Raw genomic sequence first — 22707 nt, 5'->3', positions numbered from 1 at the left:
CACGAAGCACGTGAAAAGGTGCTCAACATCACTAATTATTAGAGAAATGCAAATCAAAACTACAATGAGGTATCACCTCACTCCTGTTAGAATGGGCATCATCAGAAAATCTACAAACAACAAATGCTGGAGAGGGTGTGGAGAAAAGGGAACCCTCTTGCATTGTTGGTGGGAATGTAAATTGATACAGCCACTATGGAGAACAGTATGGAGGTTCCTTAAAACACTAAAAATAGACTTACCATATGACCCAGCAATCCCACTACTGGGCATATACCCAGAGAAAACCATAATTCAAAAAGACACACGCACCCCAATGTTCACTGCAGCACTATTTACAATAGCCAGGTCATGGAAGCAATCTAAATGCCCATCTACAGACAAATGGATAAAGAAGATGTGGTACGTATATATAATGGAATATTACTCGGCCATAAAAAGGAACGAAATTGGGTCATTTGTAGAGACGTGGATGGACCTAGAGACTGTCACACAGAGTGAAGTAAGTGAGAAAGAGGAAAACAAATATCGTATATTAACACATATATGTGGAATCTAGAAAAATGGTACAGATGAACTGGTTTGCAAGGCAGAAATAGAGACAAAGATGTAGAGAACAAACATATGGACACCAAGGGGGGAAAGCAGGGGTGGGGGTGGTGATGTGATGAATTGGGCGATTGGGATTGACATGTATACACTGATGTGTATAAAGTAGATAACTAATAAGAACCTGCTGTATAAAAAAATAAATAAATAAAATAAAATTTAAAACAATAATAAAAATAAATAAAGGCCAAGTAGCATACCGGGATAAAAATTAACTTGAAACTTAAAAGGTGTTCTGAAGACAAAAAGGAAGAAATCCTTTCCTCCAATTGTTTTTACTGTACTATGAAATATTTCATATGTGTGCACTTTACATAATTACATTTTAATAATATATTAATGATACTTACAATGTTACTTATAATATAAATCCACTGTTTATAATAATATATCAATTATAATACATAACTGTTAATAATGATACTTCTAAATAAAATTTTTAAGGATCACCCACTTACATATCACCCAAGCTTTCTGGGCTCCTCCCTGAACCCAACTCCTTCCCTCCTACTAGAACATTCAATAGCCTGTTTTGTTTTAATTTTGTCCTTGATTTTCTTTATATAGTTAGATCACATACATAATGATTCCACCAAAATATATTACTCAGTTTTGCCTCTGATCAAAGTTTGTACAACTGGAATCATGTTGTATGTATTCTTTGTGACTTGTTTTTTCATTCAACATTACGTTTTGGGGAGTCCTCCAGATTCACTCGTTTTCACTATTATGTTAAATCCACTGTAAACAAATATTCCCCAACTTGTCCATTCTACTCTCTGTTGGGTTGTTTCCAAATTTGTTTTATTTGTGTTTTGCTATATTATATTACATACAAGACTACAATAAAAAATAATCTTGTACCTGTTTCCTAAGGCACACAAGCAAGAAATTTCCACAGGAAATACTCGTAGGGGCGGAACTGCCGAGCAAGAGTATACCTATGCTCAATTTCAACCTACCAATTCAGCTGTACCACTTTACATCCCATTCCCAGTGAATGAGAGTTCCTGTTGCTTCACATCCACACTAACATTTGGTATATTTCAGACTTTTATATTTTCAACAACATGATGGATATGAAACAGCATATCACTCTAGTTTTAACTTACATTTCTCTAACTATTAATGAGGCTCAGCAAGCTTTCACATGTTCATTGACTATCTGAATTTTCTCTTTTTGAAATTCCTGTTCATTTTTATATTGGCTGATTTTACTTTATTAATTTATAGAATCTTCTACACACTAAACCAGTTTTCAACCTTTCTCTTTGATGAACATACTTTTTAAATTTTAAGCCTGTTGAATTTATTAATCTTTTTATGGTTTGCTCTGTTTATGTTTAAAGAAATTCTGATCTTACTCTAAAATAATAAATATATCCTTTTCTAAATACTTTAAAGTGGTATTGTTTTTCATAGTTAATTCTTTCTTCCATACAGAATTTGTTTCTGTTTATGAAATGAAGTGAGTAGGGATCAATTATAGTTTTCCATATGAATAGCTAATCACTGATTACAGTGGCAACTTAGATTCCAGGCTCACTGGGATTTAAAAGAAGAGAGGATAGATGGGCTGGTGATTTCTGCATAGATGGATGCACTAAAGTTGAAGCCCCCATAAACCATTATAGAGGATGAAAGTGAGAACAAATAGAGTTTTGAGAAAAGAAAACCAATTTGGTAAATTCACTCCAAATTCTTATGACTTTTTATATAGTTTATATAACTCTTCATAGTCATACTGTCATCACTTTACCCTATACAATGTAAGACAACATTCAGTAGTTTATTTAAACAGGGCTGTATTCCTTATAAACTCTTTATTGACGTACCAACACAGCTTATGAAAATCTTGAGGAAAATATTACTACTGCAGTATATACTGACTAAGAATTTTATGTGATAATTCAGTGGTTCTCAAACTAGACTCCCACATAATTCCACAAACTCAATACAGCTGTTCTGCCACTATAATAAAATTAAATTCCTTTCTCCATTTCAGAAACAACTAAATTAAATTTATAAAATTTTCTCAATATTAACACTCTCATAATTTTTTTAAATGACATAAACCTGCTACTCATTATTTCTACGAGAGTCTGGTGTGGGTTAACATATACTTACATACTTATTTCTTTACATTTTGTATATTACAATTAAGCTAATCAAGTTCAATAACTATTCTCGTAAGGTCAAAACACTTTGCTTTTTTCAGTCTAGGATCTTCACCCCACCCTCACTTCATGTTAATTTTTCCATCCATAAGATGCATATAATTTGCTTCAAAGCATTTGGGGGAGCAAAAGGTCAAAAGCAACACTGGGTATGAAAATGCTTTTAAAATGTAAAACACTTTGCAAACAGAAGTTATAATTTATAACCTTAAATTATATGTTACAAATACAGGGTTAGAACAGTCATGGAAAAAATCAACAGGTAATTCCTAAAGGTCAGTTTTATCTATAGTTTTAATTTCTTTGATATCAAGTCTTTAAATTAAAAAAAACAGGTTTCTTAACTAGACTAAAAATAAAATTTATTTGTTTGAATGTTATTTCCTGCCCCACATAATTTCTAATAAAGTTCCTGAAAAGTAGAGCAAGGCAAAGGTAGAAAGTTAATCTATACAAGCAACATAACTCATCTCCAAATAATCTGAAAATATCTATTTGTATAATGGTGTGATCTAAAAATCCATGCCATCGCAGTGTGATTTAAAACTAATAAGAAAGTCTATTAGAGTCCAACTGAAATCAAGAGTGTATAGTTTACAGATGAAGATTTAATCTGCCTCAAAAACATCTTGCAGCATAGCATTGATTTATTTGGAAGAATATACTTTCCTAAGTATTTGTTTTGTTATCTCTTTGCATAAAGAAACCTTGGTAGAGCTACAAAAGTGAGAAAACCTTTGGATGAAACAAGAATAATATACTAAAAATAAGATTTGCTTTTCCTGTTGGTAAATATCAAGAGAGCCTTGTCTTCCTTGTAGCAAATGGACTTGCTGCCCTCTGGTTTGGAACTCTGTTACACTGGGAAGCCATCTGCACTTCTGTGCTACTTCTCAAACTTTAGACATGTATAGGAGTAGGAAAGTGAAATTACCTATTTTAAAAGAAAGTCATATATTATACTGTAAAGCTTTTAGAGTCAGAAACAACTCGGTTCCAATCCTATGTCTCCTACTTTCCAAGCTGTGTGATCATAGGCATGATTATTTAACCTTGAATTTCTATTTCCTCATCTTAAATATAGGGACAATAATAACCACCTCCCAGAATTACAGTAAGGGTTAAATTAAATTGTCATAAATACAAATATTCATGGCAAAATGTTGACCAAGTTATCATTAATTATAAAACCAGAGAGTAAATGACTTTAGGGAAATTGTGAAATATACTAATCGCACTTTAACATTTTATGATACATGGTTGTCTTACTTCCAGGCATTAATATTTCTATTAAAACTGGAAAGGTTTTCTTCAAATTGCACAAAAAAATGTTTTCTGAAATAATTGGGAATAGATGAAAGATGGAAGGTAAGAAAAATGCCAAAGCTAAAATCAATAACAATTTAGTATGATGGGTAACTGGGAGCAGGGAAAGGAAGATAGTAACAAGTGGGGAAGCAGGATGGGAGTGAAGAGACGGTGGGAAAGAGAGAGGGGACTGATAGCCTGCACGGCTCTTGGCTAGATGGGTGATCCCGGACTGGCCACCAGGTCATCCCAGGTCAACCTGTTTGTTGAACTGCTCAACATGTAGAAATGAGCCTTCCTACAGTACGTATGGGGTAGAAGTGCAGAGGACAACGGCTATCTGTGTGTTCCACATGCCTTACGGTATCTGCAAACCAGCGTTTGATCTGAAGTATGCTTATGTCTCTAAAAGCATCAATTAACACCACTGACAATATACAGTTAATAAACAGAAACATATGTATATCACAGAAAATATTTTATTAAAATTTAACCAAAATTTTAAAAATTGATTCTCAACCTCTGGGCAAATCATATGCAGTTTAAATTATTAAGAAATTGAAATCATGTTAGCATAAATATCACATTTCTTTTCTACAAGAGGGAACATGCAGTATAAGAACAGGTTCAAATTGTTCATTGCAGCACTATTTACAAGAGCCAAGACATGGAAGCAACCAAAATGTCCATCAACAGATGAATGGATAAAGAAGATGTAGTAGATATATACAATGGAATATTACTCAGCCATAAAAAAGAAGGAAATAATGCCATTTGCAGCAACATAGATGGACCTAGAAATCATCATACTAAGTGAAGTAAGGCAGACAGAGAAAGATAAATATCACGATATTAATTATATGTGGAATCTTTAAAAAAAAGATACAAATGAACTTATATACAAAACAGACTTACAGATACAGAAAACAAACTACGGTTACCAAAGAGGAAAGTTTGTGGGGACTCATGGGGAGATAAATGAGGAGTCTGGGATGAACAGATACAAACTACTATATATAAAATAGGTAAACAACAAGGGTCTACTGTATAGCACAGGGAACTATATTCAATATCTTGTAACAAACTATAATGGAAAAGAATCTGAAAAAATATAGAGATATATATTACTGAATCACTTCGCTGTACACCAGAAACTAATACAACATTGTAAATTAACTATACTTCAATTTAAAAAAAAAAAAAGCTTCAAATTGACCAAAAAGCCGGCTCCCCTAGTTAAGAACACATGGCTTCACAGTCATATTTTAAGCTCACACTTGTGCTTTGAAAGCTGTACCAGTCTGCTTTAGACTGCAACAGTACAAGAAAAAAAAAAATCATTCTAAATAATCATCTATTTCTACCAATAATAATTTTAAAACATTACATGTGGAGTATTAATGAGTAACTCAAAAGACTATACACATTGTATGCTGGCTAATTTAAGACAAATAAACAAAAATCTTTACACAAAGAAGCGTGAATTACTTCAGGAGAACAGTGTGTCCTAGGTCACCATGCTTTCCTTCCCTATTATTGTCAAGTTTGATTTGCCAAACAAGCCTCTGATAACAAACACAGAAATAAATTTCAAGGTTAGTAAGCTAAGCTACTACTGTGAATAATGATATATTAATCTGCTGTTGAAGTTAAAAGTGGTATACAGAGAAATGAAAAAGAGACAGACTCTCAATGAGGTGAATTTTACATACAGAAAAAGCCAATATTTAAGTGCAGAATTAATGTGTGAAAGCGTTTATGGAATTATGTTCCGACTATACACTGTGCAGTTCTTATCATCTTTAAGTAAAACAGGAAACTAAAAAAGATGAATGAGGGACTTCCCTGGTGGTGCAGTGGTTAAGACTCTGCGCTCCCAATGCTGGGGGCCAGGGTTCGATCCCTAATCAGGGAACTAGATCCCACATGCACGCCGCAACTAAGAGTGTGCATGTCACAACTAAGGAGCCCACAAGCCACAACTAAGGAACCCGCCTGCCACAACAAAGGAGCCCACGTGCTGCAATTAAGGGGCCACAAGCCGCAACTAAGGAGCCCACGTGCCTCAACTAAGGAGCCTGCCTACTGCAACTAAGACCCAGTGCAACCAAATAAATAAATAAAACTTTTTAAAAATAAAGATGAATGAAAAAAGGAGGAATAATATGAATAACTACTTAGAATTTTTAAGACTGTTAATTATTACAGATATTGACTAATGCATACTTTTCCAAGTAATAATATAAGAATAACCTGCTTATTAACTAAAAGGTATAATTTATTTTCAACTGTTCAAGGCAGGGCTATAAACAAAACTCCAATAAACTGTACTGTAAATCTTGGCACAGATACACCAATGTATCAACAAAGGGCAGAGTGACCCAAGGAGAAAAAAAATCCTATATTATCTTTAAGCAAAATTGTTTGCCTTGAGTTAAAGAGGAAAACAAATTCCTTCACGATAGCTTAATGTATAACAAACAACTAAGATGGCAAATGTCCCTGTATAAACTTTTATATAGGAATTCCCGCCTCCGACATAAACAAACGCAAACTATATTTATGAGTCAAGTCCATTCATAGCAGATAAAGCTATCCTTTTGCACCATTCCAGGTAACCAATTAGTGCGTAAGTACTGAGTTCTAATGATACTAAAACATCTAGAATTTCCTTTCCTGCTGTAAATACAACAACTGTGAGTTCCTTAACTGAGCAGCTTAAAATAGAGATGATAGCAAAGGCTGCCATTTAGGGAGACTCATGTCTTCCCTGAATGAAACCTGTAGTAACGAAAACAGAGACCCAGATGGAACAGTCACTGCCTGCTGGCCTGGCAGCTCTGTGCCAGTTTCCTTGCTAAGGTCATAAGCAGGTATGTGAGGGAGGGAATGGTGCTGTGTGTTAAGCCTATGAGGGAGAACTGAGTAAGTTGGCTTGGAATGAAAGAAAATTATAAAATCAATAGAGGTACTAAAATCTGAAGAAGTTAAAAAAAAATTTAGCTGATTTTAAACTGATTTGAAGTATAGGGTTATTTCTGTCCATCTTGAGATTCTTGTATCTTCAGCACTAATCCAACAAAATAGAAGGCTCCTCACATCACTGATTTCATTGACTTGCCTCTATACTTTGAAAGTCATTGTTCCTGAGTTCATTTCTTCATAGATGGACCCAAGTTAGGAAGGTTCCTGCCATCTGACCCCTATAGACCTGCATCTCTTAACATTCATGGCAAAAGCATAAATTCTCTATTTGGCAATAATTCCTTAAAAGATGGACTTTGGTCAGATCTGAGTTTACATCATGACCCTATCATTTATTAGCTATGTGAGGCTGATCAAACTACTTTACATCTTGGGGTCTCAGTTTATCCTGAAAAAAAAATCAGAAGAGGTCACTCAACGGTCTGTTACAAGGATTTAATGAAATCATAGAGCTACAGTTCATGGTAGAATGCCAGATATATTATCAAGAAACCCTTGATAAATGGTGACAATTATTAATGCATAAATTCTCACTCACACAGATTCATATTCTTATTATGTCTGCTTTAACATAAGTAATAAATGCAGCCTCCTGTCTACAGTAATTTCAAGGAACATGACAAGTCCCACAACACCCTAACATGTTCCAGTGCTTAAATCTTATTTAATATGAAACATGAACTTTTATTCCTTAGAGATAAAGTTTAAATGGAATACAAATTGAGAGGTAACACAAAGATTTAAATTTGTACCACTGAAGTGCCAGTTAAAGTTGACTTCAGAAAAAAGTGGGAAAGGGGACAAATGATTCAACAAAAGTACTGAAGTAATTAGTTAATAAATTCCTTGTGAATCACAGAATTAACAGTTAAATAAACCATAAAAATGTAGAAAATGTTTTTCATATTTCTGAATTGTAAAGAGCATTCTAAGTTTCAAAGGGGATGAAGAAAATATTGTTTAGCTTTAATAAAGATATTTCAAACACACTTGTATTTCAAACCACATAAAACAAAATTTTAAAGTAATCAAAAGCTTATGAAAACAGTTACAACTAACAGGACTTTAAAGGATCAAGATTCTTTGATTAAAAAAAAAAATACTCTTTAAACCAATGAGACATACAGCCTCTGAAAAAAGAGTAAGCATATATAGATAAATCATAAAAATTAAAATAATAATAACCAATAATCCCCTCAGATTCATGTTAACTAGTAATTATAAACATAAATAAAATATCACTTTCCACTATCATGTTAGCAAAGATTTTACAATTATAAATCTCTTAGCAGGCAAGAGTTTGAGAAGACAGATAATACATATTTGAAATGAGAAGTATCAGTCCAATGGAAAATATTTACTAAGGAATATTCAGACATGTTGCATTGACTGGAGAGGTGGGTAGAGGCAATCACTTTGGTTTTGTTGTGAGTGAGGAGGAGAGAGGAAGGTATAGAAATCGTAGGCTGAGGCTGAGAACAACCTTCAGCTATCTGCTCAAGAACTCTTTCATCTTTAAATATACAAGCAATTATTTCCAGGGACCTTAATATTAATGAGAATGGAAGGAACCAAAGAGCTCCAGTTTCTTTGGGAGTGGTGGGGACAGGAAGAGAGAAGCAAAGTCTTACAAGAAGATGACATGCACAAAACAAGTTTGTTTTGATCCTCTCTGCCCCCTTAATTATTTACATTTTTAAAAGACTCTTAGATGAAAGTAAAAATAATCTAGAAAAGCACATTTGGTTCTCTGAGTTTTGTTGTAATCAAAAATTTTCCAGCTGCGGAAAGAAGAGTCATCTTAAAGCTGTAGAACAATATATAACTATATATTCCCTATGAGAAGCTCTTAGATAGAATCAAAGTATTAAATTTGCTTCTGTCTTTTGCTTTAGGACTATCTGCCATGTTCTATTGAAAAGGAGAATGTTTATGAGAGCACAAATCTAACCGTACTACCCAAGAGAGTGGGAGAAATCAGGAAAGCCCGAAAGGATATCTGTAATTAAAATATAAATATATATATTTTTAACTATGATTATGAGTGGAAAAGCCCTCCATCTCAGTTGGAAGCAATAATTACTAGCTTTAACTTTCAGGAGTTATGAAATAATGCAAAGGAGTCTAATACAATACAAAACACAGAGATACAACAATTAAGCTTTACATGCAATACACAGAATAAAAAGAGCAATTACAAACAGATGGGAAAAGCCACAGTGATAAAATACTGGCCTTACAAATATGTATTTTTTTAAATCAAAATCCTAAGTAGCTACTTTAAAAGCTGATGTTTGGCAAGTTACGTTAACACTTTGTACTATATTTGCCCATATCTATAAAATAAAACAGTTGAAGTAGAAGAGTTTGAAGGTTCCACTTCCATGATTAATTCATTCTTCTCCTTTCATGTTCTACGAATTCTATGCCATCCATAGCTACAGAAAAACACTGATTGGCCAGCTAAGTGGCTAATAATAAAATACTTGATTGTTCTGGCAAAATTATTTATGCCTCACTCCAACCAAAGTTCTCTGACCTCTTCTGGTTGGTGGTGGTAGTGGTGTTATTGTTTGCCTTTGTTTGGTTTTGCTATAATCTTTTTTTAAAAATTTTATTAGAGTATAATTGATTTACAATGTTGTGTTAGTTTCAGGTATACAGCAAAGTGAATCAGTTATACATATATCCACTCTCTTTTAGATTCTTTTCCCATATAGGCCATTACAGAGTATCGAGTAGAGTTCCCTGTGCTATACAGTTAAGTCCTTATTAGTTATCTATTTTATATATAGTAGTCTGTATACGTCAATCCCAATCTCCCAATTTATTCCTCCCCCTTACCCACTGGTAACCATAAGTTTGTTTTCTACATTTGTAATCTTTTAATATTGAGGCAAACTCAGGTTTTTCTCATCACCGGCTTATGGGAACAAGGTACATTTCTAAGTCCATGAGCACAGAAACCCCTGCCCTTCCAGTTTTATAACGTTTGTATTACTTGAGAAGCCAGCAAGATACATACAATGTATACCTATGACTCTTTGGTAAGGCACCTTATCCATACCTATTTAACTAGAAATACTTATGTGGGCAAAATAAGTCTGGAGAAAAATTACAGATTGAATTATGGTCCATTCCAAGCAAATTAAAAAGCTACGAAATTTCCCTATGAAAATACCAATCTTGTTTTCATTCCTAAGACAGATACAATTCAAGGTTAAACAAACAGAAGAGTCATATTCAATAGCTGGGAGAGGTTTATAAGGCTTCAACCGCAGCGGAAACCACTGGCAGAGCACACTGAGAAGTAAAAATAATCAGAATAAGAAAAGTTGTGAATTACTCTAAATTGTGCATAAAGCTTTACCTTTGATTCTTGTATACTTACTCTGTACGTGAAATAATTTGTATTTTTATGTATGGTGGGGAAATAAAACACCATTAAAGACAAAATAAAATTTTATCGAGTATCAGAACTAAAAGAAACAGCTGTTATTTCTCAAGTACTTTTTAAAACATTGACATTCTTTTCTTTCAACATTTCTATTTTGAGGAGAAAATTCTTCTTCTGACTGAAATGAAGTCAGAATTCTCAAACCTTTCAGGTTTGAGAATTTTTTAAGCCATGGTTTTCTATTATTTCCTTAAATTCCTAACTTTCTCTACAATAGGAAATAAAAGCAGGAGGTGTAACTTTAGTCGTAACATAGAGAGTCATTCCACTCTGTGATTCTTTAGGATACATGAGGATGGACCCATTCTCTCCTGAAATTCACTCTGGGCCTTTTGGAAGGTGTAACACTGTCTTCAACTTGCTAGAGCATCATTTAATTTGTCACAGCAGTCCATGTGGGTGCAGCGACTAGGTGATTTTGTTGACAGATTTCATGAAATTAACTAAACAACATCTGGAGGCTATATATCCTGAATTTGTAAGTGCTAACCAATATAATTTTGAACTTCTGTCATTCAAATGGTTTATGAGTTCAATAAATATCTACTTGCATGGATGAACACACGTAACTATAATTGTTGATAGAAAGAGAAGTGAATTTTTTAAGTATTGTTACTGCTTCAAAAGACTTTACCAACTACTTAAGGGACTTCTCCTTCAATCCAATTAATCAAAGTTTTAAATTATATTAAAATTAAAAGTCTATAAAGAAAAGTGGGTTTAAAATAAATATGATAAGTTTTTTCTTTAGTTCAAGTTCTTGAATGTCTGCTTTATGCTAGGTCTTGGAGAAACATAAACGAATTAATTTTAAAACATGGCTACAATTAACTCACAAACTCATGTGGGAAAACAAAAACTCTGTATCGTCGACTTTGCAGAAGTGCTGTGACAATGGTCTGTCTGTACAGGAGACCGAACCACAGAGGCTGACAGTGGACAGGCAAGACATCTGGGAAGGGATACCTTCACTGAGGCTGAAAGCCAAAGGCCAGGAAGAGGGTGTTGCAAGATAGAGGAATCAACATAAACAATTCCAGAAAGGAGTGAAACAGTATGGATTGTTTTGAGAAATACAAGATATTCAATAATGTTGGAGCATAAAACAGAGGGAAGGGGAATACTCTCATGGGTGGAGAAAAGCGAGATGTGAAAAACAGCCCAGAAGGAAGAGCAGAAGATGAATATAGGACAAAAGTAGCAGCTAGATGAAGAAGAAGCTCATCAGACTCGCCGTGCCAAGAAAGCTGACCTTCATCTACAAGCAATAGAGAGCCAGGGATGGGAGGGCGTTAGCAGGAAGTGAAGGGTTCATCGGGGTGGGAAACTGATCCCTCTAAGGGGAGTACAGCATAGGGACTGTGCATACAGCAAATGAGAGCAGGGGCAGTGAGATCCATTAGGAGGTTAATATTAACATTTCGAGCTAAATTCACTAATCTCACTTCAACAGATAGTTAAAACATGACACAAAAGATCCCCTATCCATTTTTATATGTCTACATATGAAATGTTATTTACAAATGTGATAAATAACCAATATCAGGATTGACATTAAATTCAAAAATACTACTGAGATGGTGTTTCAAGTTTTCAAATGCTCAACCAGTCTTCAACCAAACTACATCCCATTTTAGACACTGTCAACCAATATCACAATTTTCTATTTCCTCTCTTGATTAAAGGGAAGACTTTCTTTAGTCTATTTTTATTGTAGTAATTTTATTAGGTTGTTCTCTGACAAAAGTTTCCACAGGGTACTTCAGAAACAAAACACCGGAACAGATAAAAATAAAACAAATTTTAAAAGGCATAAGAAATCAATTATCATTGATTGAATATCATGTTATTTATGCAACATATAAAGTGAATGAGTAAAAGGTATTAAATGAAGAACTGAAATTACAATATTGATCATGATATATTACCCAAAGGCAGTAGCAAAGAAAAATTTGAGTAATGCCCATTCTAGATCAACCATGGTTGCATTTTCAAAATAAACATATTATTGACAAAAATCTAAATCAAACCCATTAATAAAAGGGTAGGCAATACCCGAAAAAGTAAAAAGAAAATGCTTGATGCAGAGGCTAAAACAAGCATTAAATGAATGTTAAAATACAGTTTAAATTTAGGTATCAGATTAGCACATCTGAATTAATAAAACTGATTTTGAAGCATTCTGGATTATTTTTAAAATTTTATGTGATTCAACAACAATGATACTCTATAACTATTGGCCTCATTTTAAGATCTCTACTTTACATTTAGACCTATTCCACCTGCTGTTTTGGACATGGTTTATCCCATTTTAGAATGAGCTGGTTCCTGAATATTAACCCTAATACAAAACCTATGCCAGAGTATTATCTTTTCCTTATATCTCTATTGTCCTACAGTTTAAGCTCTACAACAGCTTTCATGTTATTTTTGTTTTTAACTTAAATATGTAATACAGAAAACCCTTTGGAACTATAATTGCCATCTATAACCTAACCTAAAAATTTTAAATACCACGCTAATGCTTCTCTTCCACAATTAAAAAACCAACAACAGGGAAACTTTCACTCTGTCAGTAGGTAAGTTTTATCTAGTTACGCCTATAGTAAAGCAACATATTACTTTCCAAGTCATGTGTAGTAGACATAAAACACATAAGTATATACATTTCATGGGTGTTCTAAATCAGAAAACACATAGAAAACAATTCCTTTCTGTCCCTTTCAGCACCACTGCTTTTAATGTCAATCTGGGATATGCAAAACAATGATGATAAATGAATATACAATCGCACTACGGTCACACAGAGAAGCATGTGTCAAAGTTCTACATGTGATGACAGGAAAAAAACTACTGATGTGGAGCAAGAGATATTAATTTAATATCTTTACTAGAGAACCACATTTTGCAAGGAACCAACCTAGCAAGTCACTTGGACAAGCAGAGAAATTCTAAATGCTGAGTCCTTTGCACCTTGCATGAAGAAGTCTGTTCTTACTTTTCATCACTCCTGCTTCTCTCCATTCCCAAAAGGAGTCATTATTTCACTTTAATGCGCTGCCAAATGGACATTGGCTTTCTTTTCAAAAGACCCCATGTTACTCACATTCACAGCCTGCACATTTTGACAGTGTCTACAACATCTTCACACATTCATCTGAATTCTTCCCCTATTCCACTTCTAGAACACCCTCCACTATAAACTCACTAATGTTCATGTTTTAATAGCAATATAAAAAGTAAACACGAATTTACCAATCAGAAGACTTCAAGTCTGACAGAATGAAGAAACAGAAATTCACTGACAGGACATGACATGAAATCAGTGTTCAAGAGCCATTCCCACCACCCACATCATTTAACTGTATTATGACTGTACACAGCATTCTTAGAGCAGAATACGAAACTACACTGCCACCAAGAACACTCTTAACCAGCAGGCAGCCCCTCCACATTAGCTTTAACGTGCCACACAGCCCTTTGCTTACTGATGTAGAGCAGCCAACAGGGAGATGGAGTTTACCAGGAAAAGCAAGCCTGAACTGGCTAATTACTTACCTTCTTACGTATAGCAGGCTTGCTCGTTTAACTTTTTGTTTCCACTCTTGTCATAGCTCAGCGGCAAATGGTTGTGATTCAGCAGAAGTTTGAACCTGATAATTAAAAAGAATTTTTTTAAGAAAAAAATTGAAAATTAAAGTTCCCTCCACTGAAGTCTTTCTTTCCTTGCCCTCTGGCTGTACGTTTCTCGCTCTCGTTTTCTCTCCCTGCAAGGCAGCTACGTAGTGGTCTATAAATATTGACCCTGACACGTGCTCAGTGCTTTACTTGCTCATGGCACAGGTCTGTGTTACTGAACACCATGGTAATACTCCAGCAAAGTTCTCAGCTGCTCAGACAAAGCTGTGGATTGGCTCACTACCCAGCAACCCTGTGCCTGCCTGGAAATACCATTTTGCTGCCAGTTTTACAGATGCTATGGGCCTTTCCTGAGGCCCAAATCAGGCACAGAAGGGCAATTATGAGGTTTGTCTGAAGAAGTAGTTTTCCTCCAGCAGGTGGAGAAAAGGGGAGCTGGGTGGAGTGAAAGACAAGAAAGGAAATACTGCCTTTGTTTTGGCCAAACAACATAATTTCAAATCCTTTATAAAAGCCATACCTAAATGCCATTCAATCAAGCTTTATAAAACTGAACTACTACTTACTATGAATAACCAAAAGATGCAGGAAATCATTTTTGCAATTGTTTTTAATATTGCTTCTCATTGAATAAGGCTGCAGTGACTGAGTAACTGGCCACAAAGAAATGTGTAAACATAACTAAATTCATTTCCAGAATGATAGAAGTGCACAGGAAAGTATAATATTAATCTGATCAAATTAAATATTTGGTGAAAGAAGCTAAAATATAATCTGGAAATTATATGAATCAACATGTTATATGAAATACTTCTAGATTTTCAATCATCACAATTGAATTATTTTATTTTTTTAAAAATTAAGGGGACTTCCCTGGTGGCGCAGTGGTTGAGAATCCACCTGCCAATTCAGAGGACATGGGTTCGATCCCTGGTCTGGGAAGATCCCACATGCTGTGGAGCAACAAAGCCTGTGTACCACAACTACTGAGCCTGCGCTCTAGAGCCCACGAGCCATAACTACTGAGCCCGTGTGCCACAACTACTGAAGCCCGTGTGCCTAGAGCCTGTGCTCCACAAGAGAAGCCACCGCAATGAGAAGCCTGTGCACCACAATGAAGAGTAGCCCCCGCTCGCTGCAACTAGAGAAAGCCCGTGCACAGCAACAAAGACCCAACACAGCCAAAAATAAAGTAAAATTTTTAAAAAGATACTATTTAAAAAAAAATAAGGATAAGATCTAAGCCATGACTATATAATTTGTAGGTAATATAAACAAGGTCAGCATTATCTACATATAGCACATATAATGTCCATGGTATGAATGATTAGAAAATAAATCAAGTCCATATTTTTTATTCTTCTTGACAAGAAAAATCATATGTTTACTTAATTGAAATTTCCTCTCTTTATTAAATCAAGAGTAAAGGAAACTTAAGAAATAATTTGGTCACTTACTCATTTAATAGATGATAAAACTGACCTCCAGGCCAGTTAATTTACCCACAATCACACGGCAAGTTTGTGGCAGGGCCAAAACTAGACATTCTTGCCTTACTGCTCACAATTCTGTTCCCCTTCTACTACAAGAATGGTTCCTAAACTCATTTTTAGGTTCAAACTCTGATTTTCATATGAAATCTTACCAAAAACCTTATCAGTAACGGCAAATATTACACCTAGAGAAATAACCAGCATAAAACAGAAAGAGCCTTCAACAGCTTAATTGATTCGCCTAAAAAGTTATGCACAAGAATTAACTTTCTAACAGTTGAAATCTACTTTTCTTAGTTCAATTATCAACATTTTCCCAATAAATTAACTTAATACCAGGAGAGGTATATAGTGAGGTGTTGAGGAGCCCAAGAGGAAACACAGTTCCTACTCTCAAGAAAGGAAAAAAAAAACCAAAAGGCTAATGACAAAACAGCGTGTTAGTACAGTGATACAGACTAGGACGGCAGCAAGGGTGCATGGAACACTAGCTCCTGAGCCAGTCTGAAGTGGGGGAAGTCTTGATTCCTCAATCAAGACTTCTGCATCTTAAAGAAATCAAAGATGACACAAACAGATGGAAAGATATATGATGTTTTTGGATCGGAAGAATCAATATTGTGAAAATGACCATACTACCCAAAGCAATCTACAGATTCAATACAACCCCTACCAAATTACCAAGGCGATTTTTCACAGAATTAGAACAAAAAATTTTACAATTTGCATGGAAACACAAAAGACCCCGAGTAGCCAAAGCAATCTTGAGAAAGAAAAACAGAGCCGGAGGAATCAGGCTCCCTGACTTCGGACTATACTACAAAGCTACAGTAATCAAAACAGTATGGTACTGGCACAAAAAAGAGAAATATAGCTCAATGGAACAGGATAGGAAGTCTAGAAATAAACCCATGCACCTATGGTCACCTAGTCTATGACAAAGGAGGCAAGAATATACAATGGAGAAAAGACAGCCTCTTCAATAAGTGGTGCTGGGAAAACTGGACAGCTACAGGTAAAAGAATGAAATTAGAACATTCCCTAACACCATACACAAAAATAAACTCAAAATGGATTAAAGACCTAAATGTAAGGCTGTATACTATAAAACTCTTAGAGGAAAACGTAGGCAGAACACTCTTTGACATAAACCACAGCAAGATCTTTTTGGATCCACCTCCTAGAGTAATGAAAATAAAAACAAAAAAAAAAAAATTTGGGACTTGATGAAACTAAAAGCTTTTGCACAGCAAAGGAAACCATAAGCAAAACAAAAAGACAACCCTCAGAATGGGAGAAAATATTTGCAAATGAAGTGACCAACAGGGGATTAATCTCCAAAATATACAAGCAGCTCATGCAACTCAATATCAAAAAAACAAACAACCCAATCAAAAAATGGGCAGATGATCTAAATAGACATTTCCCCAAAGAAGACATACCAATGGCCAAAAACCACATGAAGAGATGCTCAACATCACTAATTATTAGAGAAATGCAAATTAAAACTACAATGAGGTATCACCTCACACCGGTCAGAATGGCCATCATCAAAAAATCTACAAACAAATGCTGCAGAGGGTGCGGAGAAAAGGAAACCCTCCTACACGTCTGGTGGGAATGTAAATTTGTACAGCCACTATGGAGAACAGTAAGGAGGGTCCTTAAAAAACTAAAAATAGAGCTACCATATGATCCAGCAATCCTACTCCTGGACATATACTCGAGAGAACCATAATTCGAAAAGATACATGCTCCCCAGTGCTCACTGCAGCACTTTTACAATAGCCAAGACATTGAAGCAACCTACGTGTCCATCGACAGATGAGTGGATAAAGAAGATGTGGTACATATATACAATGGAATATTACTCAGCCATAAAAAAGAACAAAATAATGTCATTTGCAGCAACATGGATGGACCCAGAGATTGTCATACTGAGTGAAGTAAGTCAGACAGAGAAAGACAAATATATGATATTGCTTATATGTGGAATCTATAAAAGAGGTACAAACGAACTTATTTACAAAACAGAAATGGAGTCACAGATGTAGAAAACAAACTTATGGTTACCAGGGAGGAAAGAGGGGGAGGGATAAATTGGGAGATTGGGACACACTACTATATATAAAATAGATAACTAATAAGGACATACTGTAGAGCACAGGGAGTTCTACTCAGTACTCTGTAATGACCTATACGGTAAAAGAATCTGAAAAAGAGTGGATATATGTATAACAAATTCACTTTTCTGTACACCTGAAACTAACACAACACTGTAAATCAACTATACTAATAAAAATTTTTTTAAAAATGATTAGGCAGAAGTGAGGCAAAGATGAGACAGAATAACACAATAAAGACAGACAGGCAGGAAAAAGGATGCTATGGAACTTCCAAGTTCTTTCTTGCTGGAGCACATAATGTGAAGCAGGAAATGTTTAAATTTTAAAAAAAGGAAAAAGGTCTAGAAGGAGAAAGGTGATGAAGGGTTTTATACACCAGGTTTAAAAACTTGGGTTTTAGGGACTTCCCTGGTGGTCCAGTGGTAAAGAATCTGCCTTACAATGCAGGGGACACAGGTTCAATCCCTGGTTCAGGGAACTAAGGTCCCACATGCCGCGGGGCAACTAAGCCCGTGTGCCACAAACTACAGAGCCCACGCACCCTGGAGCCTGCGCGCCACAACTAGAGAAGAGAAAAACCCGCACGCCACAGCTAGAGAAGCTGGCTCACCACAAAGAGTCCGCACGCCACAATGAAAGATCCCGCATGGCCCAACGAAGATCCCATGTGCCACAACTAAGACCCGAGGCAGCCAAAAATAAAATAAATAAGTAATAAATAAATCTTTAAAAAAAAACTAATAATAAATAAAAACTTGGGTTTTATACAGTAGGCTAGTAGTCTTCAACTAGTTTTATTCACAGACCCTTAAAAGAATTTTGAAAAAATACATAACCATTCACACATTACCAAGTTTAACATCTACAATTTTTCACCTGTGGTAAAATATGTACTTGAAAAGAATTTAATTTCCACCCAATTGGAAATATTGACATTTAAAAATAAAATTTCTATCAACTATTTTAAGAATACTCAATAGAACCTAAATCCATGGTAATAAAACTATTATCCATTTTAAAAATACATGAATAGACTCTTCTTTCAACAGCTGAAATTTTTACATTACTATTTTATTTTCTCGATCTTTATTTCCATTTTATTTCCTCAGAGAATTCTTACGTGATGTATTTTGTAATTAAAAGCCTTTCATTTTTCACTCTATCATACTTCTCCAAAACAAAAATATAAGACATTAATTAAAATTGTTTAATTGCTAATTTTTCTATGATCCCAGGACAATGTACTATATAGTATGATTTCGGATGGATAAGGGTGTGTCTTCTTTTGTAAAGTAAGAGAAAGAATGTTGTGAATAAAGCATTTCTCTCAGGCAGATCAATATTAATAAAGAGAAATTCATACAGAAGTTGAGAATCTGGACACTGGCTCCATTAAAACTATCTGGACCACAGTACCACATACTACCTTTATATCAGTTACTTAAATAAACGGTAGAGGCAGCCCAGGCTAGGCCAGGAAATGAACTAAGCAGTGCCCTCACAAAGTCAGAAAGGACTCAAAGAGTCTTAGCCTACATTTCTCTCAAGGAACTGCTAGAATTTTAATATTGAGTTTTAAGGGGGAGCAAGAAGATGAGATGAAGAAATTAATCAGCGGAAATCAGTGGACAAAATTAAAAGGACTGATATGTCCTATAAAAAAATAAAGGGCTTTGTCTTTGATTTGAGTATAGGGTAAGGAATGCATAAAGAGTCAAAGGTGTGAAGACTCAATACTGCCAAAATGTCAGTTCTTCCCAACTTTATCTATAGATTCAATGCAATCTCAACCAAAATCCCAGCAAGTTATTTTTTTGGGATATTAACAAACACATACTAAAGTTCATATGAACAGGCAAAAGACCTGGAACAGCTAACACAACACTGAAGAAGAACTAAGTCGGAAGATTGACACTACCTAACATCAAGACTTACTATAAAGCTATAGCAATCAAGACAGTGTGGAGTAAGAATAGACAAATCAATGGAACAGAAAAGAGAGCACAGAAATAGACTCACTTAAGTAGAGTCAACTGATCTTTGACAAAGGAGCAAAGGCAAAACAATGAGGCAAAGACAGTCTTTTCAATAAATGGTGCTGGAACAACTGGACATCCATAAGCAAAAAAAATGAATGTGGACACAGATCTTACATCCTCCACAAAAATTAACTCAAAATAGATCACAGATCTACATGTAAAATGCAAAACTGTAAAACTCCTAGAAGATAACATAGGAGAAAACCTTATGACCTTGGATATGATGACTTTTTAGATACAACATCAAAGGCATGACCCATGAAAGAAATAATTTGTAAGTTGAACTGCATTAAAATTAATAACTTTTGCTCTGAGAAGGACAGTATCAAGGGAATGAGAAGACAAGCCACAGACAGGGAGAAAATATTTGCAAAAGACATCTAATGAAGGACTGTTATCCAAAATATACAAAGAACTTTTAAAAATCAAAAATAAAAAAAAAAAGAACCCAAATGGGCCAAAGACCTTAACAGACACCTTACCAAAGGAGATACACAGATGGCAAATAAGCATATGGAAAATGCTCCAATTCATATGCCATTAAGGAAATGCAAATTAAAACAACAATGATACGTCATACCACTATACATCAGTGAGAATGACCAAAATCCTGAACACTGAAACACCAAATGCTGGGGAGGATGTGAAAGAACTTTCATTTATTGCTGGTGGGAATCCAAAATGGTCCAGCCACTTTGGAAGACAGTTTGGAGGTTTCTTACAAAATTAAACATACTCTTACCATATTATCCAGCAATCACACTCATTATTTACACAAAGGAGTTGAAAACCTATGTCTACACAAAAACATGATGTTTATAGAACCTTTATTTATAACTGCCAAAACCTGGAAGCAGCCAAAAGATCCTTCAGTAGGTGAATGGATAAATAAACTGTGGTACATCTAGACAGTGGAATCTTAAAAAAAAATTAGCTATTAAGCCATGAATATTAAAAAAATTAGCTATCAAGCCATGTGAAAAGACATGAATGAAATTCAAATTCATATTACTAAGTGAAAGAAGCCAATCTGAAGAGGCGACATACTGTATGACTTCAACTATATGACATTTTGGAAAAGACAAAACTATGAAGACAGTAAAAAATAGCAGGAGTTGTTGGGAGGAGGGATGAACAGGTGGAGCACAGAGGATTTTTAGGGTAGTAAAAATACTCTGTGTGACACTAAAATAAGGGAAACATGTCATTATGGATTTGTCCAAATCCATAGAATGAGCAACACCAAGAGTGGACCGTAAACTATGAACACTGAGTGATTACGATATATCCATGCAGGTTCATCACTTATGACTCATGTACCAGTCTGGGGGGTAATGTTGATCATGGAGGAGGCTATACATGGATGGGGGTGGAAGACATACTAGAAATGTCTGTACTTTCAATTTTGCTGTGAACCTTAAACTGCCCTTGAAAAAACTGAAGTCTTTAAAAAAAAAAAAAAAAAAAGGCAAAGGTGGCACCTATTTTGCGTAGCTGTTCTTTTGCCAAGACAGAGGTTATAGAAAGAAGGAACAGCTTTGCAACCAGAAACTAGGAAGGAAAGATGGATTTAGTTTTGGATGTGATAAACTTGAGGTATCTGTGTTACATCCAAGTGACTACATTCAATAGGGACTTGAACGTACTGATCTAGAATAGAGGAGCAACGAAGACTGCATCAATTCAGCAGCCTTCCATCACTGTTTTCCTGCTTCAAACCTTGTCACCATAGAGTCTATTCTCAACACAGAAACCAAAGTAGGCACTCAAAAAAGATCCCTCAGATCATATCCATCTGCTACTCAAAACCCTGCACTGCTTCCCCTTGTTACTCAGAGCAAAAGCCAAAATCCTCATAATCTATAAAGCCTTGCTTGATCTGCCTGCTCATTATGTCTCTGACAGCAACTACAGCTCCCCTCATTTGCTTACCTCCAGCCCACTTGTACTCAGTATTCTTTAAATGTGCCTGACAAGTTTGCCCTTGGTGCCCTTCTATTTGCTGTCTCCGCCCTGGTATGTTCTTCTTGCAGACAGTTTCATGGCTAACTCTTTCACCCTCTTCAAGTCTCTGTTCAAAAGGCACCTTCTGGGCTTCCCTGGTGGCGCAGTGGTTGAGAGTCTGCCTGCCAATGCAGGGGACATGGGTTCGAGCCCTGGTCTGGGAGGATCCCACGTGCCGCGGAGCGGCTGGGCCCGTGAGCCACAACTACTGAGCCTGCGCGTCTGGAGCCTGTGCTCCGCAACAAGAGAGGCCGCGACAGTGAGAGGCCCGCGCACCGCGATGAGGAGTGGCCCCCGCTTGCCGCAACTAGAGAAAGCCCTCGCACAGAAACGAAGACCCAACACAGCCAAAAATAAATAAATAAATAAATAAAAATTAAAAAAAAAAAAAAAACAAAAAAAACAAAAGGCACCTTCTGTGCTATACAGTAGGACCTTGTTGTTTATCCATTCTGTTGTATATATACTGATAAACCATAATGGAAAAGAATATGAAAAAGAATGTGTGTGTGTATATATGTATATGTGTGTATATATATATAATGTGTGTGTGTGTGTATGTATAAATGAGTCACTTTGCTGTACAGCAGTAATTAACACAACATTGTGATTCAACTATATTTCGATAAAAAATAAATTAAAAAAATAAAAATAAAAAAGGCACCTTCTCAGTGAAGCCTACCACTACCCTACAATTTAAAATTGTACACTTCCTTCTTTATCTTTTGACTGTTACTGCTTGTCTCTTTCCAACAGAATGCAAGTTCAATGACAGCATAGATTTCAAGGGCCTAAACTAGCCTTGCACACGATAAATGTACAATAAATATGTGTTGTATAAATGACTGGGACAGAGATTTGTGAGCCATA

At 35.4% G+C, this 22707-nt stretch overlaps 1 protein-coding gene across 1 annotated transcript in view; it reads right to left on the bottom strand.

The window, feature by feature from the left end:
- BMPR1B (bone morphogenetic protein receptor type 1B) overlaps nt 1-22707 on the bottom strand; it is a 383924-nt gene that overhangs the window by 143871 nt on the left and 217346 nt on the right. The window contains exon 3 of the mRNA XM_036853679.1: nt 14095-14189. The gene's annotated coding sequence lies outside the window, so the exon portion shown is untranslated. The remainder of the gene's footprint in view (nt 1-14094; nt 14190-22707) is intronic.

This window comes from Balaenoptera musculus, chromosome 5, assembly GCF_009873245.2.
Source record: "Balaenoptera musculus isolate JJ_BM4_2016_0621 chromosome 5, mBalMus1.pri.v3, whole genome shotgun sequence".
NCBI classification, from domain to species: Eukaryota; Metazoa; Chordata; class Mammalia; order Artiodactyla; family Balaenopteridae; genus Balaenoptera; species Balaenoptera musculus.
The sequence above is the reverse complement of the archived record's forward strand: the minus strand, read 5'-3'. Positions and strand labels throughout refer to the sequence as shown.